This window comes from Mus musculus, chromosome 18 (genome assembly GCF_000001635.26).
Source record: "Mus musculus strain C57BL/6J chromosome 18, GRCm38.p6 C57BL/6J".
In the NCBI taxonomy this organism is placed as follows: Eukaryota; Metazoa; Chordata; class Mammalia; order Rodentia; family Muridae; genus Mus; species Mus musculus.
The window spans coordinates 24,420,929-24,441,283 of record NC_000084.6 but is presented as its reverse complement, the minus strand read 5'-3'; the positions used below and the strand labels follow the sequence as shown (position 1 = coordinate 24,441,283).

Sequence of the window (20,355 nt, the reverse complement as noted above, 5' to 3'; positions counted from 1 at the left end):
GTTTTGGGGGAGGTTTGGAGATTGACTGATGGAAGGGATCGTGGAAGGGAGGTTAAAAATGACAACCTGGCCTTATTTTGGTCCCACTCCCTTGCCTCCAGTTTCATTAGATTGTAAACATATTGTTTTGCCCTCCCTCTGCCATAGACAAAGCCCCTCCCCCCAGCCACCATGCTTTCTACCACAATAGATCATATCTTACCATTTGTGACCTTATATAAATCCCTCCTCTCTCACTTTTAGATTTATTTATTTTATCGTATATGTATTTTGCTTATATGTATGTGCACTATGTGCCTGGTGCCTTTGGTGGTCAGGAGAAGACATTGAATTTCCCCAGAACTGGAGTTACCCATGGTTGTGAGCTATCATATAGGTGCTGGGAACTGTACTTGGGTCCTCTTTGAGAGAGACAAGTGTTCTTGACCATGGGGCCATCTCTGCAGCCCCAAATCTCCCATTTCTTAAGTTGTTTTTCTCAGAGAAGGAGAAACGCAGGCAACACTGCGTATGCCTTATTGAGCTTTAAGGAACTTCTCAGTTCAAGCAAGGTGACAAGGCTAGCCATCACACCAACCCTGTGCCATCCTAAGCGCTCAGGATCTCACAGGGCTATCTGGAGAGCCGAAAGTGTTAGAGCATCCGTCCCTCCTTAGGCTGCCTTGTTTCCTCCATCTTCCCTTCGTTGTCTTGTCCAGTCTGTGACTTTGTTTTTGTAAACCAAGGTTAACTATTTCTTTCTGTTCCTTAAAACACAAAACAAAACAAAACAAAGCTTCTGCTTCTGGTGTCTTATCCAAAAACTTGTCACTAAACCCCAGGTTACCTAGATTGCCTCCTGTATCTTCCACAAGCCTCTTGGTCTTATGGTTTGCCTCTCTGCCGTGACCCGTGGTGAGCCAGTTTTTATGAAAAGCCTAAGGCAGTCTGTGTCCATTTCATTTTTTCTACCAGCATTCAATTGTCCCAGTGCTGTCTGTTGAAAAGACTATTCTTCCTCTACTTAATTGCCTTGGCTTCTTTGTCAAAGATCGGTTGGCTGTTTTCGTGTGGGTCTGTTTCTAGGTTTCCTATTCTTCCATGTTGTAGCTTTAAATATAATTTCAATTTATACAACCAGCCCAGACTTTCCCCCTGAAGTCCAGAGGAACATACTATTGCCTCTCTATGTCTCCTGGATGCCTAATAACAGACTGAGCACGTCCAAACTACCACAGCTTTATCACCTGCCTCGGTCTTCTCTCCTCCTCCATCTCACGGAATAGCAACTCCTTCATGCTGCTTAGGCCCAGATGATGTCTGTCTCCCCTCACAATCCTTACCAACTATGGCAGGAGATGTTGACTTTAGAACAGACCAGGAACATAGCCATTTCTCAGCACTGACCCTGCTGATCCCAGCCCCTTTCATCTCGTTGCTTGTGTTACTCAGGCCTCCTGAGTGGTCCAGATACTTCTGATCTTGCTTCCTGTTATTGGTTGGCCACTGAGCATCAGGAAGTTCCTGCCCCATCATGCCACTCTTCTGCCCAGTTCCTTCTAATATCTCCCTCATGGATTCAGGAGGGGTTTCAGAGATCTTATGTGAATACAGTCTCAGGGGCCCCCAAATGTCCCACTGTGAAGTGTGAGGAGGAGGAGGGAGATTTAATTTAACTGTAGTGTTTAGAGGTGGATCTACAGAAAGGGGATTGTACTAGGTAAGGCTCACAGGATGTATTCTCCATGAGTGGATCCTGGTGGCTTCATATGAAGGACACACATATATGAGCATACACTCGGGAATGAACACACACACACACACACACACACACACCCCATATCTCCAACCCTGTGATGCCCTGTGACACTTTGAAATTCTTCCAACAACAAGACTATCACCGGATGAAGTCTCTGGAACTTGTATCTTCAGCTTATTAGCTCAGTAGCTGCCTTTTCTTTTTCTTTTTTCTTTTTTTTTTTAAGATTTATTTATTTATTATATGTAAATACACTGTAGCTGTCTTCAGACACCCCAGAAGAGGGCATCAGATCTCATTACTGATGGTTGTGAGCCATCATGTGGTTGCTGGGATTTGAACTCACGACCTTCAGAAGAGCAGTCGGTGCTCTTAAGTGCTGAGCCATCACTCCAGCCCCTGCCTTTTTTTTTTTTTTTTTTTTTTTTTTTTTTTTTTTTATAAAGTAGCCTGCCTCGGGTTATTTCATTATGGAAACAAAACCAAACTACTATAGTAGCCATAACATCTTTTGCTGTTTGCTTTACCCACTTACCCCTGAAAACTCCCTCCCGATACTCCCTTGTTCCTCCTGCCTCAGCCATACCCCTGGGCTCCTCTTGCTTCTTATTTTCCTCAGTCTCAGATCCCCCAAGTCACTTGAGCTCTTTATCCCATGCACTTTGCTCAGTCCTATTCCTTCTCAGTTAGCATATACATTTCTTGTGGGAAAGTCTTACATTATATTCTTGGTGCCTTCAGTGGTACCTGTGCCATACCTTCCTCCCAGGAGGCTGTTGAGTAAATGGAGGCGCCAAGGGCAGAGCCACTCTCTGCCTGGTTTTGGCACCTCTAGCACTCACTCTGGACAGAGGACCAAGAGCCTATGAGTGTTGCATGGACAACGGGGAGACTGCATCTGGTGGGGCTCAAATGGTTGTGGCTCATGTGGGTGTTGGGTCATTGGCTGAGCTGGGATGTGTAGTGGAGGAGCTACTAGAGGCTGGATCCAGGGCAGGACTGGAAGAGGGAGAGTGAGGTAGCTCATCTGGGTTCCTTGGTGAAGGAATGGTGAGGCTCAGGCATGTAGGGAAGCCTGCCTCCGCCTGGGTCTACAGCATTTGGATGCCCACCTTTTCAGAGGACAGCACAGTTGTCAGGTAGCTCTTGGGTCACCACAAAAAGGAAACCACATTTCCAGATCCTTTTGGTCCATTCTCCTGCCCTCCTTTCCACCTTTATGATAAGGAGAGGAGAAAAGAGAGATTGGGTGTACAAAATAGAGTCCTTCTTACTGGCCCCCGAGCAAATTTAGCCAGAATAGATACAGGGCCAGATGTGAGGCTAAGAGCGAATTTAACCAGAGTAGATACAGAGCCAGATGTGAGGCTAAGAGTTGAAGTAGATTGAGCTGAGGGGGTGGTCTGTAACTGAGGGAGGGAAAGAGATGTTTCCCTGAGCACACTAGAAAGGGGAAGAAGGAAAGGGAAGCCGGCGGTCACAGGAAACACTAATGTGTTCTGTTAACTAAGCACAGCATCTTAGGGAGAATAAGCAATGTCCTGAGGAGTGCGTCTGCAAGTCTAGATCCACGCACAGCAGCTTTTCCAGCCATCCGTACTCAAGAAAGAGATAAAAAGCAGAGAGTGGCTTCTTGAGAATATCTTTTACATTATTCCAAGTGTCTTTAAAACAGAATCTAACACACTAAATCACAAGTCTCTATCTCACCTCCTTGCTGTGTGGCTTCCTCAGGGACCCTTAGGCAGAGAAATGGCACTTGGCTTGTCTTCACATCTCATCGGTGTGTCATTGTGCTTTGTTACAGAACTGCAGAATTTTAGAAATAAATGACAGGATTTAGTCTAATTCTTCCTTATGTATAAGATGAGGCAGATTCAGAGAGTTGATGGCTTCATCAAGATCACACTAGTTGGGGGGGGGGGGGTTATTGTAGACAGAATAATGTCCCTGAGCAGTGGTCACATCCTTATTTAGGATGTGTGTGAATGTGTTCCCTTAGAGGGTAAAGGAAGTATCTTGTGGCCAGAGCTTTTTCTGGAGTGGCCAAGCATAATCACAAGGATCATTATGAGACGGAGGCAGGAGTGACAACAGAAACTGAGATCTGGAATCCAAGAGCTCAAGCAGCTTTAGGAAGTGGTAACCCATGGGACTGTCTGAACACCTCTGTGACCAAGCCAGCTCAGTCAGTCAACAGGGCTCGAGGGAGGGAGGATTGAAAGTAAAAAGACAACTAGACAACACTAGAACATGACCCTGACCAGTTCTGAAGTTGAAGCTGACATGGGTTTATTTCTTTCCAGTCTGCTTTTAAATCATTTTAGGTACATACTAAGAATACGGTCAGTCCTAAGGCATAAACAAAGTAGTCAAGGAACAAACAAGGCATAAACAAAGGCCCCATGATTGTTGTATTCAGGATCTTAACAAAACCCATCAAGATATAAAAAACCACATTTCTCAGCTGTATTCATCTTGAGCTTGCTTTCTTGTCCTAGCCCAATGACAAATCCCTGCCAAATTCCTAGCTCTCCATCTCAGCACCTTATGATGTGTGGCTACAGGCATGGTCTCCTTCAGTGGTGGGTAGAGGGAAACATTCATGGATTAGGTCTCTCAAAACCAAGCTTTCTGTCTTAGGACTTCCATTGCTGTGAAGAGACACCATGACCAAGGCACAACATTTAATTGGGACTGGCTTACAGGTTCAGAGGTTCAGTACATTGTCAAGGCGGGAGCATGACAGCATCTAGGCAGACATGAGGCTGGAGGAAGTGAAAGTTCTACATTTTGATCCAAAGGCAGACAGGAGAAGACTGTTTCCAGGCAACTAGGAGGAGGGTTTGTCTCCAAGCTCACCCCAACAGTGACATACTTCCTCCAACAAGGCCACACCCACTCCAACAAGATCACAGCTCCTAATAGTACCACTCCCTGAGCCAAACATTCAAAGCACCGCATTTCCTCACTGAGACATCACAGTGGCCCTGGTTGGAGAGAACCTCTGTCTCAACCATGTGGGAACGGAAGATTGTGCACAGCCAGTGTGTACACATCAAATCTTGTTTCCCACTCTACCTAGATACTCCTGTGGCTGAGTGATGAAGTCACACACAAGCTTTGACCAGACCAAGGGCACTGGCCAGGAGGGGAGACTGGGAGAACTTTCTCCAGGAGACAGTCATGTCCAGAGAAGTCCAAGAAGACATATCATATTACACACAGGGACGGCAAAACCATCAAGTCTGGATTAGTTGTCATCCTGACCTTACTTCCTCTGGGTCTCTTCCAAGTACCCATGACCACTCCTCCCTCCTTACCTTGTGTGTGTGTTCGGGGGTGGGGGGGGGATGGGATTAGAGATGGGGAGTGACTTCAGTTGTGGTTATAACATGAGTTATGGAAAATTTACAGCGACTTACGATCACATTCAGGATTTCAGAAGAAACTTGGAGAGACACAGACCCTGAAGCCAGAGCTTCACTCTATCTGTGTAAGTGAGGGAATGTTGACCCTTCATTGTCTTCAGGGTGAGACGCCTCTGGTAGTAGATACGCCTCTGGATGCACTTTGAGGGAGTTTATAGAGAGGTTTTACTGAGGAGAGGAGACCCACCCTGCATGAGGCAAAGGCAGAAAGTGAGCTGACCTTCAGGTGCACCAACCAGCAGCATGTGCTAGCCAAGAGCCAAGGCAAGGACAAGTGTCCTGCTGAGGGCATGGCAAAGGTCAGGCAGCGGAGATTCTGTACAGCTGAATGGAGGAGAATTCTTGCAGCTTCCCAGGGCTGAGTTTGATATATATGCTACTTCAGTATATGCAAACTCACCGACAGTTGTAAAGCCAACACCCATTCCTGAATGAAAAGTCATAAAAGCTACAAGCCCAATACACTTCAGGTTAGTGGTATTTATTTCACTTGATGACTGTTGGTGTGATGAAATTAACTTGTCACTCACAGAGTGGACAGAGCTGTCCTGCCATCTTCATTCTGAACTGAGTCTCTTTACTGCTTGGATTTGCTAGGACCCTGGTGTCCTGGTACCAGCTTTCCATCTTAACCTTCAACTGCCTGAAGCAGGAGGATTGAAATGGGTTTGAAACGAGCTGGACCACACGGTAAGAGGTGCCAGCTTTCCCAGAATAAACGTACTGGGGCAGCTGCTCTCTGTGCCAGCTGCATCCATCTTGCTTGGTGATGATCAGCCAACCTGCTCAGCTTCCTTAGTAAAAGTATCTGCTGGGCTTCTGCAGTCTGTCCCCTCACAACAGAGAATTTGGCAGTCAGGGCAAGATTGAAAGGTTATGAAGAACAGACTCAGAAACTAAATATCTTAGCAACCAAGAAAAAAAGGGCACGGAGTGTCTCAGGAAGTCACAGACGCATGGTGCTGTGAATAATGTTTGTGACAGTGACCCCGAGTGAAGGAGGATGGCTGAGTAGTGCCAACAATCTCACGCTTAGGAGAGCAAGACAATCCCATGCGTATCCTTACACAGTGCAGCTCTCTTCAGGCTTCAGTGTATTCCTTTGTGACAGGGAGAAGAATGTTTGTGTGTGTGTTTGTATGTGTGTGTGTGTGTCTGTGTGTGTGTGTGTGTCTGTGTGCGCATGTGTCTGTGTGTGTGTGTGTGTGTGTGTGTGTGTGTGTGTGTGTGTGTGCACACGCGCGTGCGCGCGTGCGTGCACAAACTCACCGCCTCGGATGATTAGCCGTGCCCCTCCCCACCCCAGCACTTAAGGCTGCTGCTAATTGCTTCACCGGCAGGGTTCTGAAGTGACACACTGGCCCTTCTGAGCTTTCATCTTCACACCTCTTCAGGCCTCTTGTGACAGATAATTATGGTTGAGCGTGAGCATCAACAGGAAAGCAGACCTCTTATCTCTGCATTGGGCACTTAAATGAGCATTTTAAGGCAAATTATTAATAACCGTGCTTGAGAAAATGATCTCAGCTAAAGTTTTGAGATATTGAGTTGTGTTATATCTGCAAGAAAAAGGCCATTTCAATGATAAAATGGGGGAGGGGCGTGTTATGAGGTAACTTATCTAGCAAATATTTATTATATACCCTTAATATTTAATATCTTTATTAGAGACCTTGGGATATAAGATTCAGTTCCTGATGGGCAGGACAGGAGTTTCCACCCCACAGCTTCCAGATGCATTTACTATTGCAAAAGATGTATGATATAGAGAAATCTCAGAAGCTCCATAGAGTCTGAACACATGAGAAGATGAGACATGAACCACCCCCAGCTCCTTCCCACCACCCCAGCTGACCCTGGGGAGTATGCAGGAGGGGCTGCCTCATGGGAGACGGTAGAGGCAAAGGCAAAGGGTGTGTGTGCGATAGAAGCAAATCAACTCCTCTGGACCTGAAGTGCTTGGGGGACATCCAAGCTGGTGTCTCCCCTTGAATCTGCCCTTTCTGACAGATGACACACTGCAGCCCTCCTGCTGTTGTTCTAGACCTGTGATGTTCGTCACCCACTCCCACTTCTCAGATGTAGAAGCTTGCTTTCAGAGGAACAGTCTTCTAGTCACATAGCTCAATGGCTGGATTTGAACTCAGAACAACCTTGACCTCAACCCAAGCAGGTGAGGGGTTTACGGCCTTTTCAGAGTGTAGCATAGCCCTGGTATACAAAAAGGCCCAACATGTGTTTGATGAATGAATTCAGGGTGAAACATTCCCTTAAGTAATTATTCTGCTAATATTTTGTTGTTAACCCTTTCTTTAAGCTTTTATTTCTGGAGTCACAGAGAAGACCCACCCTATACTGCCTATAAATACAGCAGTACAGAGGCTAGATCAGTGTGTGTGTGTGTGTGTGTGTGTGTGTGTGTGTGTGTGTTCATGCGTGGGCAGGTGCAGAGGTGCATGTGTGCCTATGCAATTAGAGGCCAGAGGTCACACTCCCAGGTGCCTTCCCCAGTCACCCTCCATCTTGTTTTTTTTTTTCTTTTCCTTTTTCTTTTTCTTTTTTCTTTTCTTTTTTTTTTTTTTTTTTTTTTTTTTTTTTTTTTTTTGAGACAGGGCCTCTCACTTTACCTGGAACTCACTGATTCAGCTAGGCTGGCTGGTCAATAAGCCACAGCCATCTGCTTGTCTTTGCCTCCCCAGCTCTGGGATGATAAACACATCTCACCATGCCTGATGTTTTTACATGGGTTCTGGGATCAAATTAGGTCCTCATATTCATGTGATAAGCACTTTACCAACTAAGCCATTGCTCCAGCCCCAGTGTGGTGGTTTGAATATGCTTGGCCCAGGGGAGGTGTGGCCTTGTTGGAGTAGGTGTGGCCGACTTCACAAGGAGGAAGTGTGTCATGTCACTGTGGGGTGGACTTTGAGACCCTCCTCCTAGATGTCTGGAAGCTAGTCTTCTCCTAGAGGCCTTCAGATCAAGGTGTAGAACTCTCAGCTCCTCCAGTGCCAGACCTGCCTGGTTGCTGTCATGCTTCCCGGTCTGATGATAATGGACTGAACCTCTGAAGCTGTAAGTAAGCCAACCACAATTAAATGTTGTCCTTTATAAGAATTGCATTGGTCATGGTGTCAGTTCACAGCTACAAAACCCTAACTAAGACAGCCAGAATATGTTTTTGTAACTCCATTTTGCAGAGTAAAGAACCAAAGCTTAGAACATTTAAGTGATTTGTCTAAAGTCACAGAGTATGGCTTTGCAGGACTGAGTCTGACTAAGGTTAGTACTCTTTCTCCATCACCTCCTCTAAAGAGTCTAAGGTAGACTCTTCGATGCATGCGCAGTTTCTCATTAGCATTATAAGAAGTGAACATAACTATTTTACTAGTGGTCACATTTACTAAATGCAGTAAGCTTTCTGTGACTTTTGTTTTGTCAGGTGTTGCTGCTTTCATGCTGGGTTCTGAGGCCTGAATGCTGCTTCCATCCTGGAGTCAGTTGTGCTAAGGTCTCCGGCCTGTTACACATCGAAAATAAAGACAGAAACATACTTATTCTCTACTGTGACAATCATACCAGGGAGATGTATGGTGCACCAGGGGGACGGAACTGCAAATGGCTGAAAGGCGATTATTTAAGGTTCAGGCTCCCCTGTTTAGGGTATAGAAATAAATAGAGGAAAGTAGAGGTCAAACAGAACCTGCTGCAAATGGAAGGCAAACAGGCCTGCTTTGTGTGCAACAGCAACACCTGCTTGACAACAGCCATTTCTGCAGCCTCTTAGTGGCTATCTTGCAAACAACAGCTGTAGCTTCCCAGTTTCTCTGCATGCACTCTCGGGGCATGAGGAGTGTCTTATCCTGCTGTCTCCTTCCTCTGTTCCTAGTGGTCTCATCCTCACCTGGGCTGACCTGTCCTGACCTGTGCTGGTCAGGCAGGGATGGAACAATGGCTGTCACAGAGGCTCTTTGAGTTAAAGTTGACCACATCTGTGCATGCTGTAAGCCAGACAGGCTTGCTTCAAAATCCCCCAACACCCTGTCCTCTGGCTCAGTCTTTCCCCCAGAAAAGTACTGGGCAGGTTGCTATGTGCTTTCCAGTTTCCAGGGACACTAGGGAATCTGTGTCCCCCAAGCTTGGCAGGAGCTCTACCATTGTCCTCTCCTACAGGCTTTGGTCCATCTTATGCCTCCTCTCCTGATTGTAGGAAAAGCTCCTGGGACACTTGGTGCCTCCTATTTAAGCCCTGGAATCTGTTTGCATTGCAACAAGGCATACTGGCTACTCAATAGGAACTTCTTTTTTCACCCTGAGTCCTACCCCATTCCAGGCTTTACCACCCCTAGAAGGCTCCTGACCCTCTACTTGTCACAGGCACTGTGATAACCAGAGCCTTCTCTCCCTGTCCTTGTGTAACACCCTCCCTTTCCTTGTTGCCTTCTCTGGAAGGGGGGTGGGGTGAGCCCCGAGTTCACCAAAGGGGGCAGCTCCTTTCTGGTTTTCATTCTTTCTTCCATCTACTTCTCCTTGGCATGTGGAGCCAGGCAGTCTTCTCAGTGTGGGTTTGAGGGAGTGGCTGGTTCTCTCCAGTATGCAGGAGGTGCAGGTGGAGACGGAGGCGGAGGTTGAGGTGGAGACACGGGTGAAGGTGGAGGTGGACAGTCCCTGGCAGCCAGCAGGGACAGGAGGCTTTTCTTTTCCTTGGCTTGCTTCATTGCCTGTCACTATGTCTGCCCATGTGTTTCCCTGCGTGCTCATCTGCTTTTCTAGTCCTGAATGTAGTGTGGAGAGAGGACCCAGCCCATGGCACCTGGGAAGACATGCCATGCTGCAGGTGCAGAGGCTCACACAGGCTCACACAGGCTCACACAGTCTCTGCTGGTCCACACTCCAGTTGCTTGTCCTTGGTTCCTGGGGATGTGAGGGTTCATTTTGACATCCCAGTGTTGTGTGACTGTGTTCATCTTGACTTCCAAATGTTGTGTGACTTTTCCTAGGGAAATGAACAAACACCTGTCTATCCCAGATGGGGTACTAATGACAAATAGTCTATTGTGGTGACAGTGGATTTATTGGGGTTACTTACAGGACCATGGGTGGCTGTTGCCTTGCAAAAAGTCCTCCCTAGCATGGTGACAATTCACAAGACTACATCCCTGGGGCACCCTGTGCAACTTATAGGCAGCTCCACACAAGAGTCTCCCCCTCCCTCAGTAATTTTTTAATGCTTAGGTAATCCCTGGGAGGAGCTTATGAATCTTAGCCATTCCTTGGGTGTTTTATGAGCCTCCTGCCTCCCTCTGGTCTAGAGAAAACAGTCACTTGGCTGTGCTCACCAGCTCTGCTAGAGAGGAAGAAGGGAGGGAAGAGAGGGGAATGGCTGCCAGCAGGGATGGCTGCCTCTCATGCATCCTTTGGTCACTTCCAGCATGTCCTACAGTCCTGCGAGAGGAGAGCTCCACAGATATCACAGGGAGTGCCATGCCATCTGGTAAGAGCCTCTCAGACATTGTTTAGATAATTTGGGCAAGCGGCAGGATTTTATTTCCCCCTCTAAATTGTTTAATGTTAAATCCAGGTACAAAGGTGGACATGAGTGGACATTGTCCCACCCCCTGCTTGGCAAGTCTTGAGATTCTTCCTTCATTGGTAGAAAAACGTGTGACACTTAAGTTCTGCACTGAAGCTTGACCTCTAATCTGTCCCCAGAGTCTCCTGCCTTCTGCTGGAACCAAAAGCCATGTCGCGTTACTGAAGACACAAGCCAGTGAGAGCTGGACCCAGTGGTGTGGTTTGGTCCCAGCTACCCAAGAGGCTGATTGTGTGAGCCTTTGGGGGGGGGTGGGGCGGGTAGAGACTGGCTAGGAAACACTGAAGATTGACAGAGGGAGGGGAAAGGAGGACAGATGAGGGAGAAAGAGAGACAGAGAAAAAGGAGGGGGAGGGGGAGCAGGAAGGAAAGGAAGAGGGAAGAGAAGAGGGAGGGAGGGAGGGAGGGAGGGAGGGAGGGAGGGAGAGGGAGGGAGGGAGAGGGAGGGAGGGAGGGGGAATGAAGGAGGGAGGGAGGGAATGAGGGAGGGAGGGAGGGAATGAGGGAATGAGGGAGGGAGGGAGGGAATGAGGGAATGAGGGAGGGAGGGAGGGAGGGAGGGAGGGAGGGAGGGAGGGAGGGAGGGGAATACTGCTGTTCACTCCTCAGTCCTGAAGCCCATGGGCTTTTCTGCAAAGAGTTTACCCGACAGTGAGTCTGGAGAAAAAATATCAACATGTCACTTTGGAGGAACTGACATTAGGACATTGTCTTGATTTTAGACCAACTTCATTTGAATTTTATAAGAAAGCACTGAATGACTCACCAAAAAGAGTCCACACAAAAATGTTATACATGAGCTTTTGAATAAAAATAAGCCATAAACAAACAATAAATTCTCCATAGGCCTGGTGCAAGTGGGTAGCAATAATGTTGTGTTTTCTGCCATTCTCCCAGTCAAGATATTTATAATCCAGGGCAATTCATTGTATCAGCCTGGCATTTATAAAATTCTCATCGTGGTGTTAGAGTGAGAGCCACTTCCTAGGAGGTGTCATTGTACTAAACTATAATTAGTGGCTTATACACAGCCATAATTTGCTGTTTAGAGGAGGAAGGACATGGTCATGGGCGTGCACATAGCCTCTGTCTCTCAACATCAGCACCAGGCTTGTGGCCTAGGCGGGGTTTCTTCACCATGCAAGGTCAGCCTCATTTCCACCACTGGGTTTTCCCCTAGGGGGCAGCACAGTGCCAGTCCCAGGACCCACTAACCATGCTACTCTCTGTTCTATAGCTTCCTCACTGGGTACACAGCAGATGGGACTCCCCAAGCAGAAGCCAGTAGCCCACCCAGAGGAGGAGCCATGCTGGGCAGGCTCCCTGGGCTCACAGGATACAATGCGGGTCCTCAGGCTACAACACAGGACCCGGGCGCTGCTCTGACCCCTCGTGTCTTGTGTTGCAGCCGGAGGGACGCAGGTCTGCAGCAGAGCCTGCCTGGTGGCCCCTGAGGGATTTGACACACGGCAAGGCACTTTGGAAAGGCTAGGGCAGAAGGGGAGTGGGTTGTATAGCAGATCTTGAACCTAAGACTCCTTCATCCATTCAGTCAGGCATGTTGAACCTGGGCCCTGAGGCTGGCTGCGTGTGCTGAGCACAGTTAGGAGTGCAGCACAAGACAAAAGCCATAAACGTGAAATAAGATAAGCTGGAGGAAGGGGAAGGCGTTAGCCTGGGGTGGGGGGTGGGGGCTAAATTCTCTGTAGTATTTAGCCTTGAATGTTGTGGGTGGCAACATAGTGTAACAGTGTTGCAATTTTGAAAGATTGGACAGGACATGGAGGCTGGGGCAGTCCTGAGAGCGCAGGATAAGTGATGCTTGGCTTCCTACTTGGGGCCTGAGGGTCACTTTTCTGCAGTTCCCCATCCAAAGGCTCTCATTTATTTCCTTCAGTTATGACCAGATTCTCTCCAGCACCTAGGACTGCCTGCTGTGAATCTCAATGTCTGCCCTGTATCCTGCGCAGAAAGCATCAAATGCTGCACTTTCAATGAACCTTACACTATCTATAGGGCCCCCCTTTTCCAAGGAATGTATTAAATACATAAATACATTCAGTTCAGTATTTCTTCCTTCTCTTGCGTGCCTTGGAGGGAAACTGAGTAACATTGGAGGCTGTGATTTAGTCTGAACCAATAGGAAAGCCAGGAATTTGAAAGGGTTGAGAGTCTAGAGCTGCTCTGCCTCAGGATAGCAAACTCCCAAGCTAAGGCGGCCATGGTGCATGGTATCCATAAACTAGACACTGTGTTAGTGATGTCCTGCTTAGTAAAGACTAACGAGAAATTCAAATCAGGTCAGGAGAAATGTGGCTCACACCAGTTAGACGATCCAGAGGAAGGAAGGAAACAGATGCTGCATATAAACCCCTGTGCAGGTAAGGTATTCTGTAAAATGCTCTATGACTGTGTTGAGGGACATTGTCAGGAAAATGGGTGACATACAGTGGAGTAATCAGGTACGTAAACACATTAAGGACAATATAAGCAATATTACTACCAGAAAGAGAAGTCTTTGAATTTTTTCTTTTATTAGATTTATTCATTTTTTTGTGTTTTTTCTACATGTAGTGTGTGTATAACATGCAGGCTTGGTGTCTATAGAGGTCAGAACAAGGCATTGGATACCCTGAACTAGAGTTATGGATGGTTATGAACCACCTTTGGTGCTGGGAATCGAACCCAGGTCCTCTGCAAGAACAAAAATGCACCTAATGGCTGAGCCATCTCTTCAACCCTGAGAAGTCTTACAAGATGGAAAGAGACTGTTTCATAACTAAAAGAGGACAAACACCCCAGAGTCAATGGTACTGTAGAATCAAAGGTCACACGATCAGTGTAGATGGACACACACACACATACACACACACACACACATACACACACACACACATACATACACACACACATACACACACATACACACATACATACACACACACACACGGGGGGGGGGGGGCATGTGCATGCATAACTCTTCCTTAACTCTCATCCACAGAGAAGACTATGCTATCCCAAGAAGACAGAGCACACCTCATACCCAGATCTTTGTTTGCAAAGACTACGTTACCCGAACAGTGTCCAGAGCTCCTTAAAGAAGTGGCTGATTCTGGGTCTGGGATAAGACATACAAGATAAGCCTGGGTCATCTGATACCATAACGAAAGAAATGTCAGATGAGAGAGCTGGCAAGATGGCTCCACAGGCAAAGAGCTTGCCTGACAGGAGAGAATGACTCCAGAGTTCTCCTCTGACCCCCACGTGTGCATCTAACCCCACCCCACACATACATCTCACACACTAATAACAACTCTTTAAAAAAGTGATACTCATCAAAAAGGACATAGAAACCAGCTGAAGAGGCTACCATGACCATATTTGGGACTATTTGATCAATAAAATATACATGTGTACTGTGGCAGGTTTTGGTGGGGCAATACAGGGTCTCACTATGTATATAGATCAGGCTGGCCTCGAACTCATAGAACTTGTCTCTGACTCCTGAGTGCTAGGATTAAAGGCATGTGCCACCACATCCAACATACCAAATTACATATTGAATTAAGTAAAATATGAGCCCATGCTGACCAAACACCAAAACCAAAACCAAACAAATAGAAGTACACGAGCTGAGTGCTAGGTGAGGGGCGGGTGCTTCACCATTCCCAGAGGCCCAGGGAGGACATTGCTACGGAGGAACCTGGCAGGCCCTGCCCTCCAGCAAACGACCTGGTGGATATCATCCACAGAGAACAGACTGCAACGTCGCAATCTCTGTTAGAACCACAGACACACGATCACTCCTGTAGCCTCCTGCCAAAGCTGAAGGACCTGAATCTCTTCACAAGGAAACGTCAGAGGAGCTGAGACTGAGATGCAGTCTAGAAAATCCCCGGCTGATAATATTCAAAACCTCCGTGTTCTGAAAAGCAGGCACACACTGACAGGAATGCCAAAATCTCCGAATGGGCCTGTAGAGGTTACTTCTGTTGGTTCAGTTTAACATTTTGTTAGATCTGTTTTGCTATGCATGCGTGTTTTGCCTGCGTGTATGTGCTTGGAGGCTGTGTAGCTCAGAAGAGGGTGTCAGATCCCTGAAATTGGAGCCACCCATGGCTGTGAGCCACCACTGTATGTGCAATATATGTGGGGTGTATGGATGCACACGTGGAGGTCAGAGGACTACTCTGAACCACAAACAAGTGCTTGTTTTGTGTGTTGAGCTGTCTCCCATGCCTTCCATCATTGTTTTTTGTTTGTTTGTTTGTTTGTTTGTTTACACAGTTCCTTTGTTTATGATACCAGATGGGTGGGTGGGTTGGTTTTTTTGAGACGAGGTCTCTCTTTGTAGCTGTAGCTGTCCTGGAACTCATTATGTAGACCAAGCTGACCCAGAACTCACTATGTAGACCACACTGGCCTGAAACTCACTATGTAGACCAGGCTGGCCTGAAACTCACAGTGCTGGGACCACACCTGGGACCAATCTTGTTTGTGTTTCATGAGTTGCACATGAAGATTGGACAATGTGCATTTTTAAGGTCACTATGTCCTGTTAAGGGAATTGTTTATTTTTATTATTATTATTATTATTACTATTAATTTTATTTTTGATTCAGGGTTCCGTGTATTTCAGGCTATTATGAAATTCACTGTGTAGCCTATAATGACCTTGAACTATATCTCTAAAGTGTTGGGATTACAGGCATATATCACTGAAATCCAGTTTATGCCATGCTGGAGAGAGAACCCAGAGCCTCAAGCATTCCAGCAAACACTGCATGCTCAGCTACACCTCCAGCGCTCATTTGCCATTTCCCCACATCATCAGCCATACTTCTGATCTCAAAGCCCATTTTTATAACAACAGAGCTGCACTAACATTCTCAGGATTAGTGTTTGGTTCTTTTGAGCCTTTTACTTTTGGTCCTTCTATGTTTATATCTATTGTGTACCTTCTGTTAGTAGCAGGAACTTCATTTAAAACACACACACACACACACACACACACACACACACACACACACACGACAAGGTATATCTTTTACTGAAGTATTTAGCCCACTTGGAGTCACCACAGCTCCTAGCATGGTTAGGCTCAGTCTGCCATTTTGCCCTTTCTGTTCGCCTGACTTGTCCTCATTTTCTTGAGGATTAGCCTTGAACTTTGCAGTGTTCTCATTTGCCTCGTTTGCTTTCTAGCTACACCCAGCAGAGTTCTAACTCTCCCATCTGTCTTTCTATCACTTATTGATCTAGGGAGAGAATTTATTACGTAAAGAGTCAGTACAGACTCTTGAGTCATTACAACTCACCTTGAATTAACATTACTCTATTTCTCAGAGACACAACAGTACTTCATGTTGTTTCCCATCCTGTGTTGTTTTGTTGTGCATTTTATCTTCTCTATGTGTTATAAACCCCTCTAAACACTGTTTTCAACTTTGGCAATGAATAGTCTTTCAAAGTCTTCTGTCTTAAATTTTTTTTTAGATTCACAAGAAGAAAGTAACATGAAATCCTGACTGCCCATCCCTCACCACATAGTGCCACATTGCCTGATCACTACCATAGAACTAGGAAGCCTATTGGTTCAGGACTTTAGACTGTTTCTTTCCCAGATTTTTGCAGATAAGTGCATAAGTGTGCCTTTCTGCAGTGTGCGCTTGTGTGGTTTATATAGTTACCCATGAAGATAGACCTGTCCACTGCTGCACAGGAATGACCGGGCGCTTTGGTGTAATGCTCATTTCTTGTCCCTCCACTCTCTGTTCTCCTGGCACCCATGAACTTGTTCTCCATCTCTACAATTACTTTGAGAATGCTGTAGAATTTAACTCTTATAGGATATAGTCTTGAGATAGCTTTTCATTCTTTAATGATGCCCTAAAATCCAATCAACCATGTGTGTCACTGATCAATACATTTTGCCCCTTTTAATTACAGAGTAGTGTTCCATTATAGAAATCTATCACAGTTAGTTTATCTATTCACCTGCTGCCTTAATTACTTTTGTATTGGTCTGATAAGACACCATGGTCAAGGGAACTTAGAGGGGTGGGAATTTACAAGGGCTTACAGTTTCTGAGTGTGAGTCTGAGACCATTATGGCAGTGCACAGGTGGGTATGATGCCGACAGTAGCTGAAGCTTACATCTGTTCCACAAGCAGGAAGCAGGCAGAGAGCTAAAACGGAGTGTGGGTACCACTGGGAATGGTGAAGGCTTTGAAACCTCCAAGCCCTCACCCAGTGACACATCTCCTCCAACAAGGCCACACCTCCTAATTCTTCCAAAACAGTTCCATTACCTGGAGACCAAGTATTCAAACTTAAGGGCCTTTGGGAGCCATTCTCATTCAGATTACTGCACCTGTTGAGGGCATTTGGACATTTTTATATTTTGGCAGTTATGAATAAACCTTCTAGAAACACTCATGCACAAGGTTTTATGTGAGACAATAGTTCTCATTCCTCTGGGATAAATTCCCAAGATGGCAGGTGCTGGGCCAGTGGTAGGTAGGTGTTGTGGGTGGGTGTTGTAACCACTTGGTGTTCTCCAGAGTGTATCCACCTCACACCCTGTCATGGGCCTATGTGTGAGAGCCACTCCCTCACAGTCTGAGCAGCCTACTTACTGACATCCCATTAGACTTTTAACACCATTTTATGGTGGTTCAAGTCTTCATTTCCCCACAGTCAATAGTGTTGAAGTCTTTGCTCATGGTTATCTGCCACCCGCTGGTCTGGCTTGGTGAAAAATCCATTAATGCTTTTGGCCCAATTTCTTTCTTTTTCCTGTTTTGATTTTTTTGAGACATGATCTTGAGATGTAGCTCAGCCTGGGCTTGCACGAGGATGAAGGAGAATGTGTAGATTTTGTACTTCTGACCGTGGGTCACCTCTTTAAATATACTTCCCAAATTCATCTGTTTTTCTGCAAATTCCACTTTTTTTCCAGTAGAATAAAATTCTGATTATTTTCAGAGTTCCTTTCCTTCCCTTTGTACCTTTACACCTGCTCACTCACCTTACGTTTTTCATTTTAACTCATTTCACACACACACACACACACACACACACAGACGCACACATGCACACACACACACACACACACACACACAGACGCACACACACACACACAGACGCACACATGCACACACACACACACAGAGTTATTGTTTTTATAAGGTTTTTTTTTTTTGGTCTGGTAATTCTGATATCTTAGCCATGCATGGATTTTTATTAATTTGCTGTTTCCTCTTGATTAAAGATTTCGTGTTGTGATCATTTTTTCCTGACGTTGTCAGACATTGTTAATGATATGTGTATAGATTCTGGGCTCCGCTGCTTTTGTTTGAGGTTGGATAGCTTTTGTCCTAGAGATGGCTAGATTATTATTAGTGGCTACACTTGATCTCATACCGTTTGGGCTTTGAGCCAGGTTATTATTTTTTTTCCTTTACAGCTGAAAACTTTTGACAAATGGATTGTAATAAATCTCAGTGAAAAATCTTGCATGTTTTCAGACTTACAGTAAATAACAGCCTATGATGTTGATATATTGGAAATAGTGTGGATGCAGGCTCCCGTTAATGTAAGTGAGGATTTCTTCAGAATCTAGACCAATTCCAATCATTTTAAATATCAGAGTCCCTCTTGGAGGGAGTCTTAAAATCATGATCTGCTGTAACACACCTCATTTTATCACTTAAAGAGTTTTCATCACAGTTATGAAATCTTTGTATTACAGTCTTTAAATTTGTATTGTATTTATTTAATTTATGTGTGGTACACATGTGTGTCAAATTCTTGTAGATATCAGAGGACAACTTACAGGGATTTTCTCTTACTGTCTTGTGGGTCCCAGGGATCAAGCTCAGGCCATCAGGCTCAGCTGCAAGTGCCTGAGCTTGCTGAGCCCACTTCCTGGCTCAGAGTTACTATCCTTGTTATACAATAACTGCATCACAGTTGTACCACAAACACTTAGATGAGCTCACAGAGAGATTCTCTATGGAGAGGCTTACTGCAGCATTGTTTATAACACAAAGAACAGAGAAAAGCAACCATGTATCTATTTGTAGATAATTGATTAAACAAATGTACCTCAAGTTCTATATATTCTATACAATGGAATGTCATACAAATAACATCCCTGTATTTAAGGCTGTAGGAAAACACATCCATTGTGTATTGATCAAGAAAAGCTTGTTAAACAGAATAATCTGTTTTCCATTAAAAACAAACAAACAAACCTTCAAGTGTGTGTATGATTGTCATGTATTTAACTTGCCTTTAAGAGGTTTAAAATGGGTAATTTTCCTTTCTTTCTTTCTTTCTTTCTTTCTTTCTTTCTTTCTGTCTGTCTGTCTGTCTGTCTGTCTTCCTTCCTTCCTTCTTTCTTCTTTCTTTTTTTAATTTTTAATTTTTTTTTGATTTTTTTGAGACAGGGTTTCTCTCTGTGTAGCTCTAGCTGTCCTGAAACTCACTCTGTAACTCTGTAGACCAGGCTGGTCTCGAACTCAGAAATCCTCCTGCCTCTGCCTCTGCCTCCCAAGTGCTGGGATTAAAGGCATGCGCCACTTCTGCTTCTTTTTTATTTGCACTGGGGGTCCCCAAGATGATCCTCATTTTTGATGACTTACTGGGAGATTCATAGGATCTCCAAAAGATGGTTCAGTTTGTTTACTATAGCAGGATGCTAGAGATGAATATCAACAATGGGGAAAGGCACAGGAGAAACTAAGGACCCCTTCTGACTGTCTCCCCTGGAGAATCACATACAGCTGAGATTCCCCCAGCTGTGATGTGACATCACATGAGAACTGCTCCCATGCAGGGATGCTTTGAGCTTTGGAATTCAGGGGCAATCACATGGACACACAGTGCCTGTGTAGCTAGCCTCAGCTCCTTGTTCCAGAGTGGTGGTTTGAAGGAGATCAGCTCCTATTGGTGCATATGTTTGAAAGCTTGGTCTCCAGTTACTTGAATTGTTTGAGAAGGATTAGGAGATGTGGTCTTGTTGGTCTATGTGTGGCCTTACTACAGGACTCACTCCATTGAGAGTGGGCTCTGTGGTTTTAAAAGGCTCCACCCTGCTGCCCACCTGCCCAGTCTCTCTCTCTCTCTCTCTCTCTCTCTCTCTCTCTCTCTCTCTCTCTCTCTCTCTCTCTCTCTCTCTCTCTCCTGCCTACAGATCAGGATGTAAAGCTCTCAGCCACCACTCCAGCACCATTTCTGCCTGCCTCCCACAATTACGATAATTAAATCGTAATAATTCCCAATTAAATGGTTCCTTTTGTAAGAGTTGCCTTGCTCGTGGAGTCTCTTCCCAGCAGTAGAACACTGACCAGGACACTCAACACTTCAGAAAAGATGCAATGCAATGTGGCCCAAAATCTTGACAAATGTCATTGTTCACCATAAACGTCATTGTTAATACCAAGGCCTCCGGTGTACAGATGCTCTGTACAGGATGCTCCCGAGAGCTAGACCCTGGACACTCTTGACAGCGGGGGAGCATTCAGAGTTTGAGCAACCCAAGGCTGGTGAGTTTATACTTTATTCACTGTGCCGCCAAGAGTGGTCT

General features: G+C 45.6%; 1 long non-coding RNA gene and 1 other non-coding gene across 5 annotated transcripts in view; both read left to right on the top strand.

The window, feature by feature from the left end:
- Gm32547 overlaps positions 1-15,141 on the top strand; it is a 41,557-nt gene extending 26,416 nt beyond the window's left edge. The window contains exons 1-3 of one of the 4 annotated variants that reach the window (XR_877230.3): positions 7,827-10,663; positions 10,882-10,995; positions 12,660-15,141. This is a non-coding gene — a long non-coding RNA (predicted gene, 32547). Of the gene's footprint in view, positions 1-7,826; positions 10,996-12,659 lie in introns of those variants that run through there. The other 3 variants (XR_386108.4, XR_386109.4, XR_877231.2) reach the window with 3 other exon arrangements.
- On the top strand, positions 12,114-12,174 carry Mir187 (microRNA 187). Its single transcript, NR_029573.1, has one exon. It is a non-coding gene; the product is annotated as a microRNA 187 (primary transcript).
- Positions 15,142-20,355: the final 5,214 nt, after the last annotated feature.